Raw genomic sequence first — 19,662 nt, forward strand, 5'->3', positions numbered from 1 at the left:
GAAGAGCGTTAGGAGGTCTGGCGTCTTTGCCAGTCCCAGGGCGGTGGGCCAAAGCTATTTGGCCTCATTATCCTCCCGGTCTCTGTCCGCAAGGACACGGCCAGAGCACTGGAGTGTTTTTTAACCAGTAATGTGGGGGACCTTGAGCCATGGTCTTTCCCGCAAGAGAGTGGGCTGGGGGCATGACTATGACCCCAGGATTTAGGTCCTAGAACAGTTTTTGAGGGTTTGTGGGTGCTCAATAAATACTTGTTGAATGAAGAAACGGGCATCCAGTCCCGGTTCTGTTCTTGGTTGTGTGTCACTCATAAGTTGTCATGTAATCTCCAGCATCCCAATAGCCTCATTTCTGTTTTGTGGATATGCTCTCCACCGCACCTACCTCTTCATGCATCAGAGGTCCAACCGATGAGGACACGCTGGGGATCCTTAGAAACCCAAGTCATATCTTATTTTTTATTTTTTATTTTTTTGAGACAGAGTCTTACTCTGTCTCCCAGGCTGGAGTGCAGCGGCACAATCTCTGCTCACTGTAACCTCCACCTCCTGGGTTCAAGTGATTCTCCTGCCTCAGCCTCCCGAGTAGCTGGGACTTACTGGTGCGCACCACGACACCCAGCTAATTTTTGTATTTTTAGTAGAGATGGGGTTTCGCCATGTTGGCCAGGTTGGTCTCGAACTCCTGACCTCGAGTGATCCACTCGTCTCGGCCTCCCAAAGTGCTGGGATAACAGGCATGAGCCACCGCGCCTGGCCTCCAAAAAATTTATATAAATTGAATCATACTGGTTGGGTGTGGTGGCTCACACCTGTAATCCCAGCACTTTGGGAGGCCAAGGCAGGATGATCACTTGATATCAGGAGTTCGAGACCAGCCTCAAACTGTGTTGAGGCTGTGAGAATCGCTTGAACCCAGGAGGTGGAGACTGCAGTGAGCCAAGATCATGCCACTGCACTCCAACCTGGGCAACAGAGTGAAACTCTGTCTCGGAAAAAAAAAAAAAATTAAAAAAATAAAAAAGTTTTGTTGACATATTCGTATGCCATAAAATCCACCCTTTAAATGCGTCCAATAAGGTGCATTTCTTCAGAATTGTGCAATGATGACCACTATCTAATTTCAGAATATTGTGATCACTGTCCTCTACTAAAACTGAAATCCTGAACCCGTTAGCAGTCACTCCCCATCTCCCCCTCCACCAAGTCCCTGGCAACTCTGAATCTACTTTTTGCTTCTGTGGGTTTACCTATTCTTGACCTTTCCTATAAATTGAGTCACGCAATATGTGACCTGTTCTGTCTGCTTCTTTCACTGAGCGTCGTGTTTTCAGGGCTCATCCTAGTTGGAACATGAATCAGTATTTCATTCACTTTTATTGCTGAATAATGTTCTGTTGTGTGGCTATACCACATGTAGTGTGGCAGGTCCCCCATCAGGTTACTTGGGAGTGTATGTCCATTGCTTGAATACTGAACGCTGGGTGGTGAGCCAAGGCCATGGTGCCCAGCCTAGGAGCAGATATTCCTGAGGACTCAAACATCCTGGACACGATCTGAGAACCTACCAAGGAAAACAGTCCCACTGCATACACTCAGTAGGCAAAGAGCTAGAAAATTAGCTTAAAAACAGCTTAGAGATGGGAGGTGGCGCGGATCTGTAGCACTGTCCTGCTGCTGTCCAGGAGTGTCCCATATGTAAGTCCTCAAACTCATCTACTCGCCAAGCTGGACTTGCCTGAGTCATTCTCTGGTCTCTCGACTGCCTCCAAGTTTGGGGGGAAGTTTTTCATACAATTCAGTGTTTTTCTCATTACACCACATTTTGTTTATCTGTTCAGTAGTTTACATTTGTGTTATATTTTCTTTTTAGCTACTGTGAATAATGGTGCTGTGAACATTCATGTACAGGTTGTTTTTTTTTTTTGAGATAGAGTTTCGCTCTTTTTGCCCAGGGTGGAGTGCAATGGCATGATCTTGGCTCACTGCAACCTCCGCCTCCTGGGTTCAAGCGATTCTCCTGCCTCAGCCTCCCGAGTAGGTAGGATTACAGGCGCCTACCACCATGCCCGACTAATTTTGTATTTTAAGTAGAAACGGGGTTTCACCACATTGGCCAGGCTGGTCTCGAGCTCCTGACTTCGGGTGATCCGCCCACCTTGGCCACCCTCATGGACTAGTTTTTGTGTGGACATATGTTTTCATTTCTCTCGGGTATACATGTAGAAGTGGAATTGATAGATCAGATGGTAACTCTATGTTTAACCTTTTAAAAATTATTTTATTGGCAGGGCGCGGTGGCTCACACCTGTAATCCCAGCACTTTGGGAGGCTGAGGCGGGTGGATCATGATGTTAAGAGATCGAGACCATCCTGGCTAACATGGTGAAACCCCATCTCTACTAAAAATACAAAAACATTAGCCGGGTGTGGTGGCATGCGCCTGTAGTCCCCGCTACTCGGGAGGCTGAGGCAGGAGAATTGCTTGAACCGGGGAGGTGGAGGCTGCAGTAAGCCGAGATTGCACCACTGCGCTCTAGCCGAGTAGCTGGGACTGCAGATGTGTGCCACCATGTCCAGCTAATTTTTAAATTTTTTGCAAAGACAGGGTCTTGCTGTGTTGTCCAGGCTAGTCTTGAATTCCTGGGCTCAGGCAATCCTTCCACCTCAGCCTCCCAAAGTGCTAGGATTACAGGTGTGAGCCACTGGGCCAGTCCTACAACAGTTTTGTATATTGATCTTATACCCTACAATTCTGCTGAACTTATTGACTAGCTCTAATAGTTTTATTAGTGGAATCTTCAACATAAGATTATAAATCTGGGGAGGCCGAGACGGGCGGATCACGAGGTCAGGAGATCGAGACCATCCTGGCTAACACGGTGAAACCCCGTCTCTACTAAAAAATACAAAAAACTAGCCGGGCGAAGTGGCGGGCGCCTGTAGTACCAGCTACTCGGGAGGCTGAGGCAGGAGAATGGCTAAAACCGGGAGGCGGAGCTTGCAGTGAGCTGAGATCCGGCCACTGCACTCCAGCCTGGGTGACAGAGCGAGACTCCGTCTCAAAAAAAAAAAAAAATTATAAATCTGTAAATAGAGATAATTTTTATCTTCCTTTCTACTCTGGATTCCTTTTATTTTCTAGCCTTGACTGTACTAGAACCTCCAGTACAATGTTGAAGGAAATGATGAGAGTGGACATCCTTGTTTTGTTCCTTGTTTCAGAAGACAATCATTCAGCGATTCATTATTAAGTATGATGTTGCCTGTGGATTATTTGTAGATGCCTTTTATCAGGGTAGGAATTTCCTGCTTATTCCTAGTGTGTTGAGTGTTTTTATCACGAATGGGTGTTGGATCTTGTCAAATGGTGTTTTTTTTTTTCTGCTTCTATTGAGATAATTATGTAATGTTTCTACTTTATTTTATTGATACGGTATGTACGTTGATTTTCCTATGTTGAATCAATTTTGCATTCCTGGGATTAATACTTCTTGGTGGTGGTGTAGTCTATGTGAAGCTGTCAAATCCTCAGCTTTTCTTGGTGGGAAGTCTTTGGATTATTCATTCAATCTCTTAATTGTAAGTCTATTCAAATTTTGTATTTCTCTTTGAGTCAGTTTTAGTAGTGTTTTGCTTTGAGATGGGGTCTCAAGCTGTCACCCAGACTGGAGTGCAGTGGTGCGATCTTGGCTAACTGCAACCTTTGCCTCCTGCGCTCAAGTGATCCTGCCATCTCCCAAGTAGCTGGGACCACAGGCATGCGCCACCATGCCTGGCTAATTTTTTGTATTTCTGGTAAAGATGGAATTTTGCCATGTTGGCCAGGCTGGTGTCGAACTCCTGACCTCAAGTGATCTGCCCACCTCAGCCTCCCAAAGTGCTGGGATTACAGGTGTGAGCCACCAGGCCTAGCCAGTTTGGGTAGTGTTTTTCTAGGAATTTGTCCATTTAATGTAGGTTATTTGGCTTGTTGACATATAATTTTCATAATATTCTCTTGTAATCTTTTTTATTTCTGTAAGGGCAGTATTAATGGCTTTTATCTCATTCCTGATTTTAGCAATATGAGTCTTCTCTTTCTTGGTCAGTGTAGTTAAAGCTTTGTCAATTTTGTTGATTCTTAAAAAGAAACTTTTGATTTTGTTGATTTTCTCTATTTTTCTATTCTGTTTAATTTATTTTAGCTCTAGTTTTTATTATTTTCTTCTGCTTGCTTTGGGTTTAATTTGATCTTTTATTTACTAGTTTCTTAAGATGGAACATTAGGTTATTGAATTAAGATCTTTCTTCTTCTTTTTTTTTTTTTTTGAGACAGAGTCTTGCTCTGTCGCACAGGCTGGAGTGCAGTGGCGCGATCTCAGCTCACTGCAACCTCTGCCTCCTGGGTTCAAGCGGTTCTCCTGCCTCAGCCTCCCAAGTAGCTGGGATTACAGGCACACACCACCATGCCTGGGTAATTTTTTGTATTTTTACTAGAGACGGGGTTTTACCACATTGGCCAGACTGGTCTCAAATTCCTGACCTCAGGTGATCCACCTGCCTTGGCCTCCCAAAGTGCTTGGATTACAGGCATGAGCCAACGTGTCTGGCCAACATCTTTCTTCTTTTTTTTAACATAGGCATTTATAGCTATGCACTGCTTTAACTACATCCCGGAAGATTTGATATGTGTTTTCATGAAAATATTTTCTAATTTCCCTTTTGATTTCTTCTTTAACTGATGTTATTTAGTAGTGTACTGTTCAACATCCACATATTTATAAATTTCCCAAATTTCCTTTTGTGATTGATTCCTAGTTTCATTCCACTGTGGTCGGAGAACATACTTTGTATGATTTCAGTCCTTTTATGTTTATGGAGACGTGTTTTATGGCCTAATGTATGGGCTGTCCTGGAGAATGTTCCCTGTGCACTTGAGAAGATTGCATATTCTGCTCCTGTTGGGTCAAGTGTTCTATAGATTGTCTACTAGGTGTAGTTGGTTGATTTACGGTATTGTTGAAGCCTTCTCTTTTGTTGACGTTCTGCCTAGTTGTTATATCCATTCTTGAAAGTAGGAGGCTGGGAGCCATGGCTCATGCCCATAATCCAATCAGTTTCAGAGGCTGAGGCAGGAGGATTGTTGAGCTCAGTGGTTCAAGACCAGCCTGGGCAACATAGTGACATCTCATTTCTACTAAAAATTAAAAAAATTAGCCAGGTGTAATGGCACATGCCTGTGGTCCCAGCTACTCAGGAAGATGAGATGGGAGGATTGCTTGAGCCCAGGAAGTTCGAGACTGGAATTGTGCTCATGTCATTGCACTCCAGCCTGGGTGACAGAGCAAGACCCCGTCTCAAAGAAAAGAAAAAAAAAGATTGTCTTTTGTCAACAGCATATAGTTCGATCTTTTACATAAAAAAATCCCTTCTGCTAATATCTGTCTTTTAATTGTAGTGTTTGATTCCTTTACATTTAATGTAATTACTAGTAAGTTAGGCTTTACATCTGCCATTGTGCTGTTTGTTCTCTCTATATGTCTTTTCATTGTTGTTATTCCTCTGTTCCTCCATTACTGTCTTATTTTGTATTAAGTACATATTTTCTAGTCTATCATTTTATTCTCTTGTGATTTCTTTTACTGTCATGGTTTGAATGTGTCCCCCAAAATTCATGTGTCAGAAACTTAATACCTAATACAACAGTGTTGGGAGGTGGGGCCACATAAGAGGTGATTAGGTCATGAGCGCTCTGCCCTGATGAATGGACTAATATAATTATTGTGGGAGTGGGTTAGTTATCATGAGATTGGGCTTATTAGAGAAGCAAGTTCTGGACTGGGGACAGTGGCTCACACCTGTAATTTCAGCACTTTGGGAGGCCAAGGTAGGCCTCTCTTGAGGCCAGGAGTTCAAGACCAGCCCAGTGAACACAGCTGTCTCTGTAGAAAAGAAAAAGTAGCCAGGCAGGCTGTCTCATGCCTGTAGTCCCAACTATTCAGGAAGCTGAGGCAGGAGGATTGCTTGAGCTCAGGAGGTTGAGGTTGCAGTGAACTACGATCCTGCCACTGCACTCCAGCCTGAGTGACAGAGCGAGATCCTGTCTTAAAATAAAAATAAAAATAAAAGTGTTCCATCTTTGGCCATGGGATGACTCAGCATGAAGGCCCTCACCAGATGGCAGCACCATGCTCTTGGACTTCCCAGTCTCCAGAACCATGAGCCAAATAAACTTCTATTGCTTATACATTCTCCAGTCTGTGGTATTCTGTTATAGCAACTCAAAATGGACTAAGACATTTACTATACACAGTTTTGAGTGATTTTCTTAGTGGTTGCCCTGTGGATTACAATTAACATTAGAACAACACTCTAGAATTAATACCAATTTAATTCACTTGGATGCAAATCTTTGCTTCTATATCCTTTTGTTCTCTTTCCCCCATATGCTACTCTAGTAATACAAATATGACAACAGTTTACATACATTATAAACCCATCAACATAGTTCTATTTTGAAATTAAAAAAATTCTTTTTCTGAGACAGGGTCTCACTCTGTCATGCAGGCTGGAGTACAGTGGCGTGATCCTGACTCACTGCAACCTCTGTCTCATGGGTTCAAGCTATTCTCCCATCTCAGCCTCCTGAGTAGCTGGGACTATAGGCATGCATTACACTGAAAATACCTAGTTTCTGTATTTTTAGTAGAGACAGGGTTTCACCATGTTGACCAGGCTGGTCTCAAACTCCTGACCTCAAGTTATCTGCCCACCTTGGCCTCCCAAAGTGCTGGGATTACAGGGATGAGCCACTGAGCTTGGCTCCATCAACATAGTTTTATAATTCTTACTTTATGCAGTTGCCTTTTAAATGAGACAGCATGGCTGGGTGTGATGGCTCATGCCTGTCATCCCAGTACTCTAAGAGGTGGATGTGGGTGGATCACTTGAGCCCAGGAGTTTGAGATCTGCCAGGGCAACAGGGTGAAACCCCATCTCTACTAAAAAAAAAAAAAAAAATTATCTGGGTATGGTGGTGTGCACCTGTAGTCCCAGCTATTGGAGAGGCTGAGGTAAGAGAATTGCTGAGCCTGGGAGGCAGAGGTTGTAGTGAGCTGAGGTCATACCACAGTACTCCAGCCCAGGGGACAGAGTGAGACTCTGTTTTAAAAAATAAGTAGGGAGCACAAGAAAAGTGTTATAAACAAAAAATGCATTTGTACTATTTTTAATATTTACTATGTAGTTACTTTTACTGGTGATCTTTATTTCTTCATTCAAATTACTGTCAAGTGTCCTGTTATTTCAGCCTTAAGGATTTCCTTGAATATTTCTTATAGGGCAGACTTGCTAGCAACAATTTTCTGTTTTCATCTGGGAATATCTTAATTTCTCTTGTTTTTGAAGGATAGTTTTGCTGGATGAGAATTCTTAATTTATGGTCTTTTTCTTTGAGCACTTTGCATGTGTCTCCTCACTGCCTCAGGCCTCCATGGTTTCTGATGAGAAACCAGTTGTTAAGCTCACTGAGGAGCCCTGTATGTGTTCCTTCTCTTGCTGCTTTCAAATTTCTCTGTCTTTGGACAGTTTATGATGTTTCTAGGTATGGATCATTTTAAGATTATCTTAGAGTTTCTTGGATGTGTAGATAATGTTTTTCTCAAGTTTGGAAAGTTTTCCACCATTATTTCTTCAAATATTCTTTCTGCTCCTTTCTTTCTCTTTCTCCTGAGACTGCCATTATGTATATGTTGGTATGCCTGATGGTGTCTTGCAGGTCTCTGAAATTCTGTTCATTTTTCCTCTTTTTTTTTGAGACAGTCTGGTTCAGTAACCCAGGCTGGAGTGCATTGTTGTGATCTTGGCTTACTACAACCTCCGTCTCCTGGGTTCAAATGATTCTCACGCCTCAGCCTCCCGAGTAGCTGGGATTACAGGCACATGCCACCATGCTCGGCTAATTTCCATATTTTTAGTAGAGATGGGGTTTCACCATGTTGGCCAGGCTGCTGTGGAACTCCTGGCTTCAAGTGATCTGCCCTCCTTGGCCTCCCAAAGTGCTGGGATTACAGGTACACCCAGCCCTCATTTTTCTTCATTTTTTTTCTTTCTCTTCCACAGGACAGACAATCTCAACTGATGTATCCTTATGTTTACTGATTCTTCTATCAGCACAAATTTACTATTGAGCCCTTCTATTAAATTTTTAATTTCAGTTATTATTGTACATTTTAACTCCAGAATTTCTATTTGGGTCTTTTTAATAATATCTATTCATGATAGTCTCTATTTGGCAGGACACTGTTCTCATACTTTTCTGTAGTTGTTCAGACATAATTTCCTTTCATTCTTTGCGTATGTGATGCAAAGTCTTTGTCTAGTAAGTCTAATGCCTGGGCTTGGGCTTACTCAGGGACAGTTTCTATTGACTGCTTTTTTCCCTATGTGTGGACCATACTTTCCCATTTCTTTACATTTTTCATAAAGTTTTTGAAGACTAGACATTGAAAAATAATATAATATGGATATCCAAAAATTGGAGTTTGTTGCTGCTTCCTTTTGTTTAGTGACCTTCCTGGACTAATTCTGTAAAGTCTTTATTCTTTGTTGTGTGTGGTCACTGAAGTCTCCTCTGAGTTAGTTTAGTTAATTTGATAATTTCCTTAAATGGCCTTGAACCAGTAAGTATCCCAGCCTTTACTGAAAGTCTGTTTAATTCTCTGGTTGGCAGTTTATCCCTCTGTCCTGGACTTCACTTACTGTTTGCACAGAGCCTCAAGGCCAGTCAGAAGTGAGAGATTAGGATGTTCTTAGATCTTACCTGGACATGTGCACAGCTTGTAACTGTTCATGGTTTTCTAGTTTTCCAGAAGCATGACAAACTTTTACTTACTTACTGTTTTTGAGACAGAGTCTCACTCTGTTGCCCCAGGCTGGAGTGTAGTGGCACAATCTTGGCTCACTGCAACATCCCCTTCCCAGTTCAAGCGATTCTCCCACCTCAGCCTCCTGAGTAGCTGGGACTACAGGTGTGCGCCATCATGCTCAGCTAATTTTTTTGCATTTTTTCATAAAGACTGGCTTACACTATGTTGGCCAGGCTGGTCTTGAACTCCTGACCCCAAGTATCTGCCCGCCTTGGCTTCTCAAAGCGCTGGGATTACAGTTGTGAGCCACTGTGCCTGGCCCTTACTTACTGAGACAGGATCTCACTTTGTCATCCAGACTTGAGTGCAGTGGCAATGATCATGGCTCACTGCAGCTTTGACCTCCTGGGCTCAAGTGATCCTCCTGCCTTGGTCTCCCAAAATGTCGGGATTACAGGTGTGAGCCACTCAAAACTTTTTAAAGGCCTCTATAGACACATTCATTTCCCAGTTTTTTTCTTTTGAAGTTTTTTTTTTTTTCCTTTCTTAGTTTTTTTGAGACCAGCTCTTGCTCTGTCACCCAGGCTGGAGTGCAGTGAAACGATCTCGGCTCACTGCAACCTCCGCCTCCCAGTTCAAATGAGTCTCGTGCCTCAGCCTCCTGAGTAGCTAGGAATACAGGTGTGCACCTGTGTACCCAGCTAATTTTTGTATTTTTAGTAGAGATGGGTTTCACTGTGTTGCCCAGGCTGGTCTCAAACTCTTGAGCTCAAGAGATCCACCTGCCTTGGCCTCCCAAAGGGCTGGGATTACAGGCATGAGCTACTGCACCGGTCCCTGAAACCAGTTTTGAGTCTTTTGGTTTCTAAGGCTACCATGGAGCTGGGAGAAGGGGGATGGGAATAGGGCGTTAAATGACACAAGTCTTGCCGTTCTGACTGAGATTGTCATTTTTCTTGAATAAACTCTCCTGGGATTGTTGGAAGCCTTTGCTTCCTTCCCAGAGTGTTGATTTTGGCAATTTTTGACAGTATTCTCATAGCTTTTATGGAAGACAGGATTCTCTCTTCCATATTCTGCCATTTCAAAAATGCTCTGGTAAGAATCATTCTTTTTTTTTTTTTTTTTTTTTTTTTTTTTTTTTGAGATGGATTTTCACTCTTGTTGCCCAGATTGGAGTGCAGTGGTGCGATCTTGGCTCACTGCAACCTCCGCCTCCCGGGTTCAAGCGATTCTCCTGCCTCAGTCTCCCAGGAAGCTGGGATTAGAGGCACCCGCCACCACACCCGGCTAATTTTTGGAATTTTTAATATAGACGGGGTTTCACCATGTTGGCCAGGATGGTCTTGAACTCCTGACCTCAGGTGATCCACCCACCTCGGCCTCCCAGAGTGTTGGGATTACAGGCATGACCCACGACACCCGGCCAAGAATCGTTCTTTATTTTCCACTTCATCCAGTTTAGATTAAGAGTTTGGATGGGGATCAAGGTTCATATGATGCAACCAAATTGAGATGGAGCAGATGACTTTGTTCCTTAAACCCTTTTGCCTACAGGATCCAGTCATTCCTTAAGAAGACATAATGCACTTGGTGGTGTGGCCTCTGCCTGCCCCGCTAGGCAGATCTCTTGCTGCTCCCATTTTTGAGCTCTAACTTGTTTCCAGGCCTTCCATTATGCTTTTGCATCTGCTGTGGAATATCCTAAACTGGGCCAACTCAGAATAGGTCTTCAGACATTTGTTGAAATTGAGAAAGAGAAGCTTTCTTTCTTTTTGTCTCTCTTTTTTTTTGAGAGGGAGTGGAGTTATTAGAAAAAACTCCAGGACCTGCTAGTGAGTATCTTCTCACTGTTGAGAGGACAGCCTTCTCAAGAATGAAGCCAGCACCCGCCAGGCGCTGTGGCTCACGCCTGTAATCCCACCACTTTGGGAGGCCGAAGCAGGTGGATCACTAGAGGTCAGGAGTCTGAGACCAGCCTGGCCAACATGGTGAAACCCCGTTTCTACTAAAAATACAAAAAATTAGCTGGGTGTGGTGGCAGGCACTTGTAATCCCAGCTACTTGGGAGGCTGAGGCAGGAGAATTGCTTGAACCTGGGAGGCAAAGATTGTAGTGAGCCAAGATCGCACCACTGCAATCACTCCAGCCTGGGTGTCTGAGCAAGACTCTATCTCTTAAAAAAAAAAAAAAAAGCCAGTGCCAGCAGCAGCAGCAAAAAAAGTGAAGCTGACAAATGGAGGCACATTCTTGGCAACACGGAGCACTTAGCTCTGGCTGTTAGACCCAGCAGCTAGAGATCTAGAGCTACCATTACATCAGCCTTGGGCTGTTCTCCAGTACATGTACATGAGCTAATTCCCTTTTTATTCTTGTGCCAGTCAAGCTGGCTTTTGGCACTTGCAACCAAAGGAGCCCTAATTGATAAAGTCTATAGTCTCAAAGCCAAGACAGGGGAAAACAATAAAGGGTGCCTTCGAGTTCTAAGCACAAATGACCTGCCACAGTATTTGCTCGAAAATATTTATTGAAGGTTGCCACGGGCATCAAATAAGATCATGTACTTTTTTTTTTTTTTGAGACGGAGTCTCACTGTCGCCCAGGCTGGAGTGCAATGGTGTGATCTCGGCTTACTGCAACCTCTGCCTCCTGGGTTCAAGTGATTCTCCCTGCCTCGGCGTCCTGAGTAGCTGGGATTACAGGTGCCCACCACTACATCCGGCTAATTTTTGTATTTTTAGTAATGATGGGGTTTCACCATGTTGGCCAGGCTGGTCTTGAGCTCCTGAACTCAAGTGATCTGCCTGCCTCAGCCTCCCAAAGTGCTGTAATTACAGGCATGAGGCACTGCGCCTGGCTGATCATGTCCATTTTTAAGTGCCATGTAAATAAAGGTAAGGGATTGTTAAATATAAGCCTGACAGAAATTCTCAGCTGAAATTCCTCACATTGCCCCAGGAATTGGTCCAAAAAGGTCTTTGGATATTGAGTAACTTCCTTTTTTAGATTTGGACATTTAGAGAATGGCCTTCATTTCATTTTTTTTCTTTAGTGTAGATATACTTTTTACAATTTTTTTTTTTTGAGACGGAGTCTCTCTGTCCCCCAGGCTGGAGTGCTGTGGTGCAATCTCGGCTCACTGTCACCTCCACCTCCCAGGTTCAAGCGATTCTCCCACCTTAGCTTCCCGAGTAGCTGGGACTGTAGGCAGTGCACCACCACAGCCAACTAATTTTTGTATTTTTAGTAGAGATATGGTTTCACCATGTTGCCCAAGCTGGTCTCGAACTCCTGGTCTCAAGTGATCCTCCTGCCTTGGCCTCCCAGAGTGCTAGGATTATAGGAGTAAGCCACCACACCTCGCCTATATTTTTTAATTAAAAAAAGTTCTTTTTTAGAGACAAGGTCTCACTACGTTACCCAGACTGGACTTAAACTCCTGGACCTAAGTGATCCTCCTGCCTCAGCCTCCCAAATAGCTGGGACCACAGGCTCATGCTACTGCACCCAGCTACAGAATGGACTTCCTGTCTGTAGATTCCCCAAGGCTACCACCTCACTGGGGACTTGACAGCAAGTTTTTACCATTTTAAATAAAACCATGTTTTTTTTGTTTTTTTTTTTGAGATGGAGTCTTGCTCTGTTGCCCAAGCTGGAGTGCAGTGACGTGATCTCGGCTCACTGCAAGCTCTGCCTCTCGGGTTCAAGTGATTCCTCTGCCTCAGCCTCCTGAGTAGCTGGGACTATAGGTGCCTGCCATCATACCCGGCTAATTTTTTTGTATTTTTTTAGTAGAGACAGGGTTTCACTGTTAGCCAGGATGGTCTCCATCTCCTGACCTCATGATCCGCCCACCTCGGCCTCCCAAAGTGCTGGGATTATAGGTGTGAGCCACCGCACCTGGCCCCGGTATGTATGTATGTATGTATTTATTTATTTTTCAGATGGAGTTTCGCTCTTGTCGCCCAGGTTGGAGTGCAATGGTGTGACCTTGGCTCACTGCAGCCTCCGCCTCCCAGGTACCAACGATTCTTCTGCCTCAGCCTCCCAAGTAGCTGGGATTACAGGCGCCCGCCACCACACCCGGCTAATTTTTGTATTTGCAGTAGAGACGGGGTTTCACCACGTTGGCCAGGCTGGTCTCAAACTCCTGACCTCAGGTGATCCACTCACCTTGGCCTCCCAGAGTGCTGGGATTACGGCGAGAGCCACCATGCCTGGCCCTGGTTTTGTTTTTATCTTTCGCTTATTTCCTAAGCTCTGCCAACTCACTTAATTCTCTATTTATTAATTTTTTTCTTCCTTGATCTCTACTTTACATAATTGTCTTTCAGTACGTTCAACATATGTGAGAATCTATGGCCAGAATTTTCATTTTCTTTGTGGCATTATTTTCCTTGCGTTGGTATGCTCATTTGCCTTGTTTCTCCCATTCCTTTTTTTCTCCTAGTATTTTTTAAAGCTTATTTTAGGGCCGGGCCTGGTGGCTCACGCCTGTAATCCCAGCCCTTTGGGAGGCCGAGGTGGGCGGATCATGAGATCAAGAGATTGAGACCATTCTCGCCAACATGGCGAAACCCCGTCTCTACTAAAAATACAAAAATTTGCCGGGCGTGGTGGCACGTGCCTGTAATCTCAGCTACTCGGGAGGTTGAGGCAGGAGAATCGCCTGAACCCAGGAGGCAGAGGTTGCAGTGAGGGAAATTGTGCCACTGCACTCCAGCCTAGCAACAGAGCAAGACTTCGTAAAAAAAAAAAAAAAAAAAAAAAAAAAAAAAAAAAAATGGAAGTGTAAGATGCATATAGCAAAGTGAGTAAAATATACTAATTAAATTCAATACATCTCGATGAATTTTTACTTATGTATTCACTTTTGTAACCATGACCCAGAGCAAGATTTAAAACATTTCTAGCACAGCTCTTAGAGCATTTTTTTTTCTTATCCCTATGACAGATTAAGAAATTTTATCTTTCTTTCGGAGATGGGGTATCACTATATTGCCCAGGCTGGTCTTGAACTCCTGAGCTTAAGCAATCCTCCCGCCTCATCCTCTCAAAGTGCTGGGATTATAGGTGTGAGTCACTGTGTCCAGCCAGATTAAGCATTTTAAATAGATATTGTGCTGGTTCTTTTAAAAAATATATTTACTTTTATGTTAGGAACAACTTTACATGTAATAAATTTTAACTGAAATTTTTACAAGTGTTTATACATACATGCAACCACCACTCAGATTGATACAGAACGTTTCCAGCATCTCAAGCCTCTCGTGTCCCAGGTAATATCCCCCTCTAGAAAAGGCAACCACTATTCTGGCTGATGTCATCATAGATTAGTTTTGCCAGTTCATGAACTTCATATAAATTAAATCATACAGTATTTGCTCACTGGAGTCTAGTTTCTTTTGGTCAATACTGTGAGCTTCATCCAGGTTGCTCTAAGTAGTTATTTATATATGTATTTCCCCCCTATGACTGTGAATTTTAAGAAACTCATCCTTCTTTTTCTTTTGTTTTTGAGACAGAGACTCACTCTGTCGCCCAAGCTGGAGTTCAATGGCACAATCTTGGCTCACTGCAACCTCCAACCCCCAGGTTCAAGTGATTCTCCTGCCTCAGCCTCCCAAGTAGCTGGGACTACAGGCGTGCGCTGCCATGCCCAGCTAACTTTTGCATTCTTAGTAGAGATGGGGTTTCATCGCCATGTTGGCCAGGATGGTCTTGAACTCCTGACCTCAGGCGATCCACCTGCCTTGGCCTCCCAGAGTGCTGGGATTACAGGCAGGAGTCACTGTGCCCAGCCAGAAACCCATTCTTCTAAAAGAAAAATTCATTCTTCTGTTGATGAATACTTGGGTTGTTTTTAGTGTTGGCAATTGATATAGTTTGGCTCTGTGTCCCCACCCAAATCTCATCTCAAATTGTAATCCCCATGTGTCGAGGGAGGGAGGTGATTAGATCATGGGGGTGGTTTTCCCCATGCTAGTCTCGTGATAGTGAGTGACTTCTCATGAGATCTGATGGTTTTATAAGCATCTGGCATTTCCCCTGCTTACACTTCTCTCTCCTGTCACCATGTGAAGAAGGTCCCTGCCTCTCTTTCAACTTACGCCACGATTGTTAAGTTTCCTGAGGCCTCCCAGTCATGTGGAACAGTTAGTCAATTAAATCTCTTTGCTTTATAAATTATCCAGTCTCAGGCATTTCTTTTTTTTTCTTTTTTCTTTTTTTTTTTTTTTTTTGAGACGGAGTCTGGCTCTGTCGTCCAGGCTGGAGTACAGTGGCCGGATCTCAGCTCACTGCAAGCTCCGCCTCCCGGGTTTACGCCATTCTCCTGCCTCAGCCTCCCGAGTAGCTGGGACTACAGGCGCCCGCCACCTCGCCCGGCTAGTTTTTTGTATTTTTTAGTAGAGACGGGGTTTCACCGGGTTAGCCAGGATGGTCTCGATTCCTGACCTCGTGATTCGCCCCTCTCGGCCTCCCAAAGTGCTGGGATTACAGGCTTGAGCCACCGCGCCCGGCCTTTTTTTCTTTTTTCTTGAGAAAGAGTCTCGCTCTGTTGCCCAGGCTGGAGTGCAGTAGCATAATCTCAGCTCCCTGAAACCTCCTCCTCCCAGGTTCAAGCGATTCTCCTGCCTCAGCCTCCTGAGTAGCTAGGATTACAGGCATGTGCCACCACACCTGGCTAATTTTTGTATTTTCAGTAGAGACGGGGTTTCACCATGTTGGCCAGGATGGGCTCAATCTCTTGACCTCATGATCCACCTGCCTCAGCCTCCCAAAGTGCTGGGATTACAGGCATGAGCTACCGTGCCCAGCCACTCTCAGGTATTTCTTTATAGCAGTGTGAAAACAGACTAATACAGCAATTAAGAATAGGTATTGTGTATGTTCTCGTTCATGTCTTTGGGTTGACATATATGAATGTCTCTTGAGTGTATACCTAAGAATGGAATTGCTGGGTCATAGGATAGGAATATGCTATAGTTTCGATATCTGACCCCTCCAAATTTCATGTTGAAATTGATCCCCAATGTTGCAGGTGGAGCCTAATGGGAAGTGTCTGGGTGATGGGGGCAGATTCCTCTTGAATGGCTTGGTGCTGTCCTCATGGAAATGAATTCTCACTCTATTAGTTGGCAGAAGTTTCCTTCCCAGCTCACTGTTTAGAGGAGCCTGGCCCCTCTCTTGCTTCCTGTCTCACCAAGTGATGTCTGCCTACACCAGCTCCCCTTTGCCAAGAGTGAAAGAAGCCGGAAGTCCTCACCAGAGCAGATGCTGGTGTCATGCTTCTTGTACAGCTTGTAAAACCATAAGCCAAATAAACCTATTTTTATAAATTACTCAACTCTGGTAATCCTTAACCCTTGTCTTCTTTGCTCCAAGAATACTAACTGGCAACGCTTGTGGCCACAGCATTTACCCTGAGATAAATTTGCCATGAAATATCTCGTTTTTAATTATTTTTGCATCGCTCTAGTATATCAACTTTGGAAACAAAAGACATTGTTCTATTTATAGCATTGTGTCACCTAGGCTGGAGTGCAGGGGTGCAATCTTGGCTCACTGCAACCTCTGCCTCCCAGATCCAAGTCAAGCGATTCTCCTGCCTCAGTCTCTTGAGTAGCTGGGATTGCAGACATGTGCCACCACACCCAGCTAAATTTTTGTATTTTTAGTAGATATGGGGTTTCACTATGTCGGTCAGGCTGGTCTCAAACTCCTGACCTCGTGATCCATCTGTCTCGGCCTCCCAAAGTGCTGGGATTACAGGAGTGTTACACTGCACCCAGCCCCCCCCCCTTTTTAAGACAGAGTTTCACTCTTGTTGATCACGCTGGAGTTCAATGATGGCGATCTTGGCTCACTGCAACCTTCACCTCCTGGGTTCAAGTGATTCTCCTGCCTCAGCCTCCTGAGTAGTTGGGATTACAGGCACACGCCACCATGCCTGGCTAATTTTTATATATTTTTTAGTAGAGACAGGGTTTTACCACGTTGGCCAGGCTGGTCTCGAACTCCTGACCCTCAGGTGATCCGCCTGCCTTGGCTTCCCAAAGTGTTGGGATTACAGGCGTGAGCCACTGCATCCTGCCCTTTTTCCTTTTTTAAGAGACGGAGTCTCACTATGTTGCCCAGTCTGGTCTTGAACACCTGGGCTTAAGCAACCCTCCTGCCTCAGCTTCCCAAAGAGCTAGGATTACAGGCATAAGTCATGGTGCCTGCGCCTACTTTTTTTTCTAGAAGTTTTATTGTTTCACCTTCCACATTTAAATCTCTGATCCATCTTGAATAAACTTTTGTGTATGTTGTTAAGTAGGGGGTCAAAGCTCATTCTTTTCACTTAGATGATAGCTCACTGCAGCCTCAAACTCCTGGGCTCAAGTGATCCTCCCAGCTCAGCCTCCTGGGTAGTTGGGATTACAGGCCCAAGTCACTGTGCCCAGCCAAAATTATATTAGTAGTACAATCTCTACTATGTAAATATCTGCATGGAAAAACCAATGAAGACCATTCAGTATAAAAACTGTTATTTCCACATGGTAGGCATTTGAGGAATTTAAAATTTTCTGAAATGAGCATACCTTACTGTTATCAATAAAAACTACTGTTTTCAACATTTTTTTTTTTTTTTTGAGATGGAATCTCGCTGTCTCACAGGCTGGAGTGCAGTGGCGCAATCTTGGCTCACTGCAAGCTCCACCTCCCATGTTCACACCATTCTCCTGCCTCAGCCTCCCAAGTAGCTGGGACCACAGGCGCCCACCACCACGCCTGGCTAATTTTTTGTATTTTTAGTAGAGATGGGGTTTCACCATGTTAGCCAGGATAGTCTCAATCTCCTGACCTCGTGATCCGCCTGGCTCGGCCTCCCAAAGTGCTGGGATTACAGGCATGAGTCACCGTGCCCGGCCGTTTTCAGCATTTTTATAAGATATTTTGAAAAAGAAACGATTGGTCTTTCAGTTATCATTACGTATAAATAAACCTATAGGCTGGGTGTGGTGGCTCACACTTGTAATCCCAGCACTTTGGGAGGCCAAGGTGGGTGGATTGTTTGAGTGCAGGAGTTTGAGACCAGCCTGGGCAACATAGCAAGACCTGGTCTCATTAAAAAAAAATAATAACAATAAAGAAAAAACAAAAGTAAAAGAAAAAAACCCCCAGTAATTTCTATGAAAAAAAAAAAAAATCCAGAAAAAAGGCTTAGAATAAACTCTCAAGTTGGCTGAGTAAGTTGGACTTTGGTTGCTTAGATGTTTAACTGAAACAGTTCAGGTTGACAGTTCCCAGTGGCTGATATATGGGTGAGTTATATTTGAATCAACTGCAGTTTTTTTTTATTTAATAAAATAGATTCTAAAGCTTTCTTTTAGACATGCTGAATCAGAATGCCCAAGAGGTGAGGCCAGAGAACCAGTATTTTAAATAAATGATCTAGATTTGGGAACTATTCTACCTTGAATTATAATGAAACAAAGGTGGCTGGGTGCAGTGGCTCATGCCTGTAATCCCAGAACTTTGGGAGGCTGAGGTGGGTGGATCACCTAAGGTCAGGAGTTCAAGACCAGCCTTACCAACATGGAGAAACCCTGTGTCTACTAAAAATACCAAAAAAAAAAAAAAAAAAAAAAAGCGAGGTATGGTGGTGCATCCCTGTAATCCCAGGTACTTGGGAGGCTGAGGCAGGAGAATCACTTGAACCTGGGAGGCGGAGGTTGCAGTGAGCCGAGATTGTGCCATTGCACTCCAGCCTGCGCAACAAGAGCAAAACTCTGTCTCAAAAAAAACAAAAAAACAAAAAAACAAAGGTATGACTATTCTCTCTGAGCAGACAAACTACTCTCAGATTGGAGAATGTTAACATTTTAGACCCAGACTAGGGAACTAGGAAAAGGCTGTGGGCCAATGTTCTGACCTTCTCAGAAAACTACCAAGCTGCAGACACCACATGATGAATGGGACTTAGTCCAGTGTAAGGTGGTAGTACCCATGTTTAAAAATAACAAGGTCAGGCCGGGTGTGGTGGCTCACACCTGTAATCCCAGCAATTTGGAAGGCTGAGGCAGGCGCATTGCGAGGTCAGGAGATCAAGACCATCCTGGCCAACATGGTGGAACCCCGCCTCTAGTAAAAATACAAAAAATCAGCTGGGTGTGGTGGCACATGCCTGTAGTCTCAGCTACTTGGGAGGCTGAGGCAGGAGAATTGCTTGAACCCAGGAGGTGGAGGTTGCAGTGAGCTGAGATCACGCCACTGTACTCCAGCCTGGCGACAGAGTGAGACCAGGGGGTGGGGGTTAAGTTCCTTTCGCAATTAGTTGAGGTCTTGGCAGCCAACTTTCAACCATTTTTGCTCCAGACAGAGAGAACTTCAGTTTCTCCTAACCTAGGCAGTCAGTACTATTGTAGAGCAGCAGACTAAGATGTCTATTGTTTCCCCTTTTCAGATAGAGATATCCAGTGAACCAGTCCTATCACACATCCTTTCACCACCTTGGAATGTCCACTAGTAACAGGAACACAGAGAAGCAAAGGGTCAGAGCGACCCCTGACCTGCCATGCAGTGTTCCCTCAGGGAAAGCAAGAGGGAAAGAACAAGTTGAGCCTGCTTCCTCACCCCAGCAACCATGGGGACACTGTGGAGGGTCTCTGGGCCTGGCTCCTGCGCCATTGCTTATCTGGCTGGTCACTGCCCCATAATGAAAGGCTCCTTATACTGAATGGAAGGGACAAAATACCATAAGCAGGGCTGATGCCACACGGGTGCCAGTGCTGGATGTCTGTTGACAGGGGCATGTGACCTACATCAGAGG

General features: G+C 44.4%; 2 long non-coding RNA genes across 2 annotated transcripts; one reads left to right on the plus strand and one right to left on the minus strand.

Annotated features, from left to right (window-relative positions):
- Positions 1-11,918: 11,918 nt before the first annotated feature.
- LOC144338069 (uncharacterized) lies at positions 11,919-18,483 on the plus strand. The gene is made up of 3 exons (XR_013411842.1): positions 11,919-12,191; positions 12,596-13,329; positions 18,343-18,483. It is a non-coding gene; the product is annotated as an uncharacterized LOC144338069 (long non-coding RNA).
- On the minus strand, positions 16,656-17,760 carry LOC144338067 (uncharacterized). Its single transcript, XR_013411840.1, has 2 exons — positions 17,024-17,760; positions 16,656-16,752 (listed from the first exon to the last, which is right to left on the minus strand). It is a non-coding gene; the product is annotated as an uncharacterized LOC144338067 (long non-coding RNA).
- Positions 18,484-19,662: the final 1,179 nt, after the last annotated feature.

This window comes from Macaca mulatta, chromosome 20 (assembly GCF_049350105.2).
Source record: "Macaca mulatta isolate MMU2019108-1 chromosome 20, T2T-MMU8v2.0, whole genome shotgun sequence".
Taxonomy (NCBI): Eukaryota; Metazoa; Chordata; class Mammalia; order Primates; family Cercopithecidae; genus Macaca; species Macaca mulatta.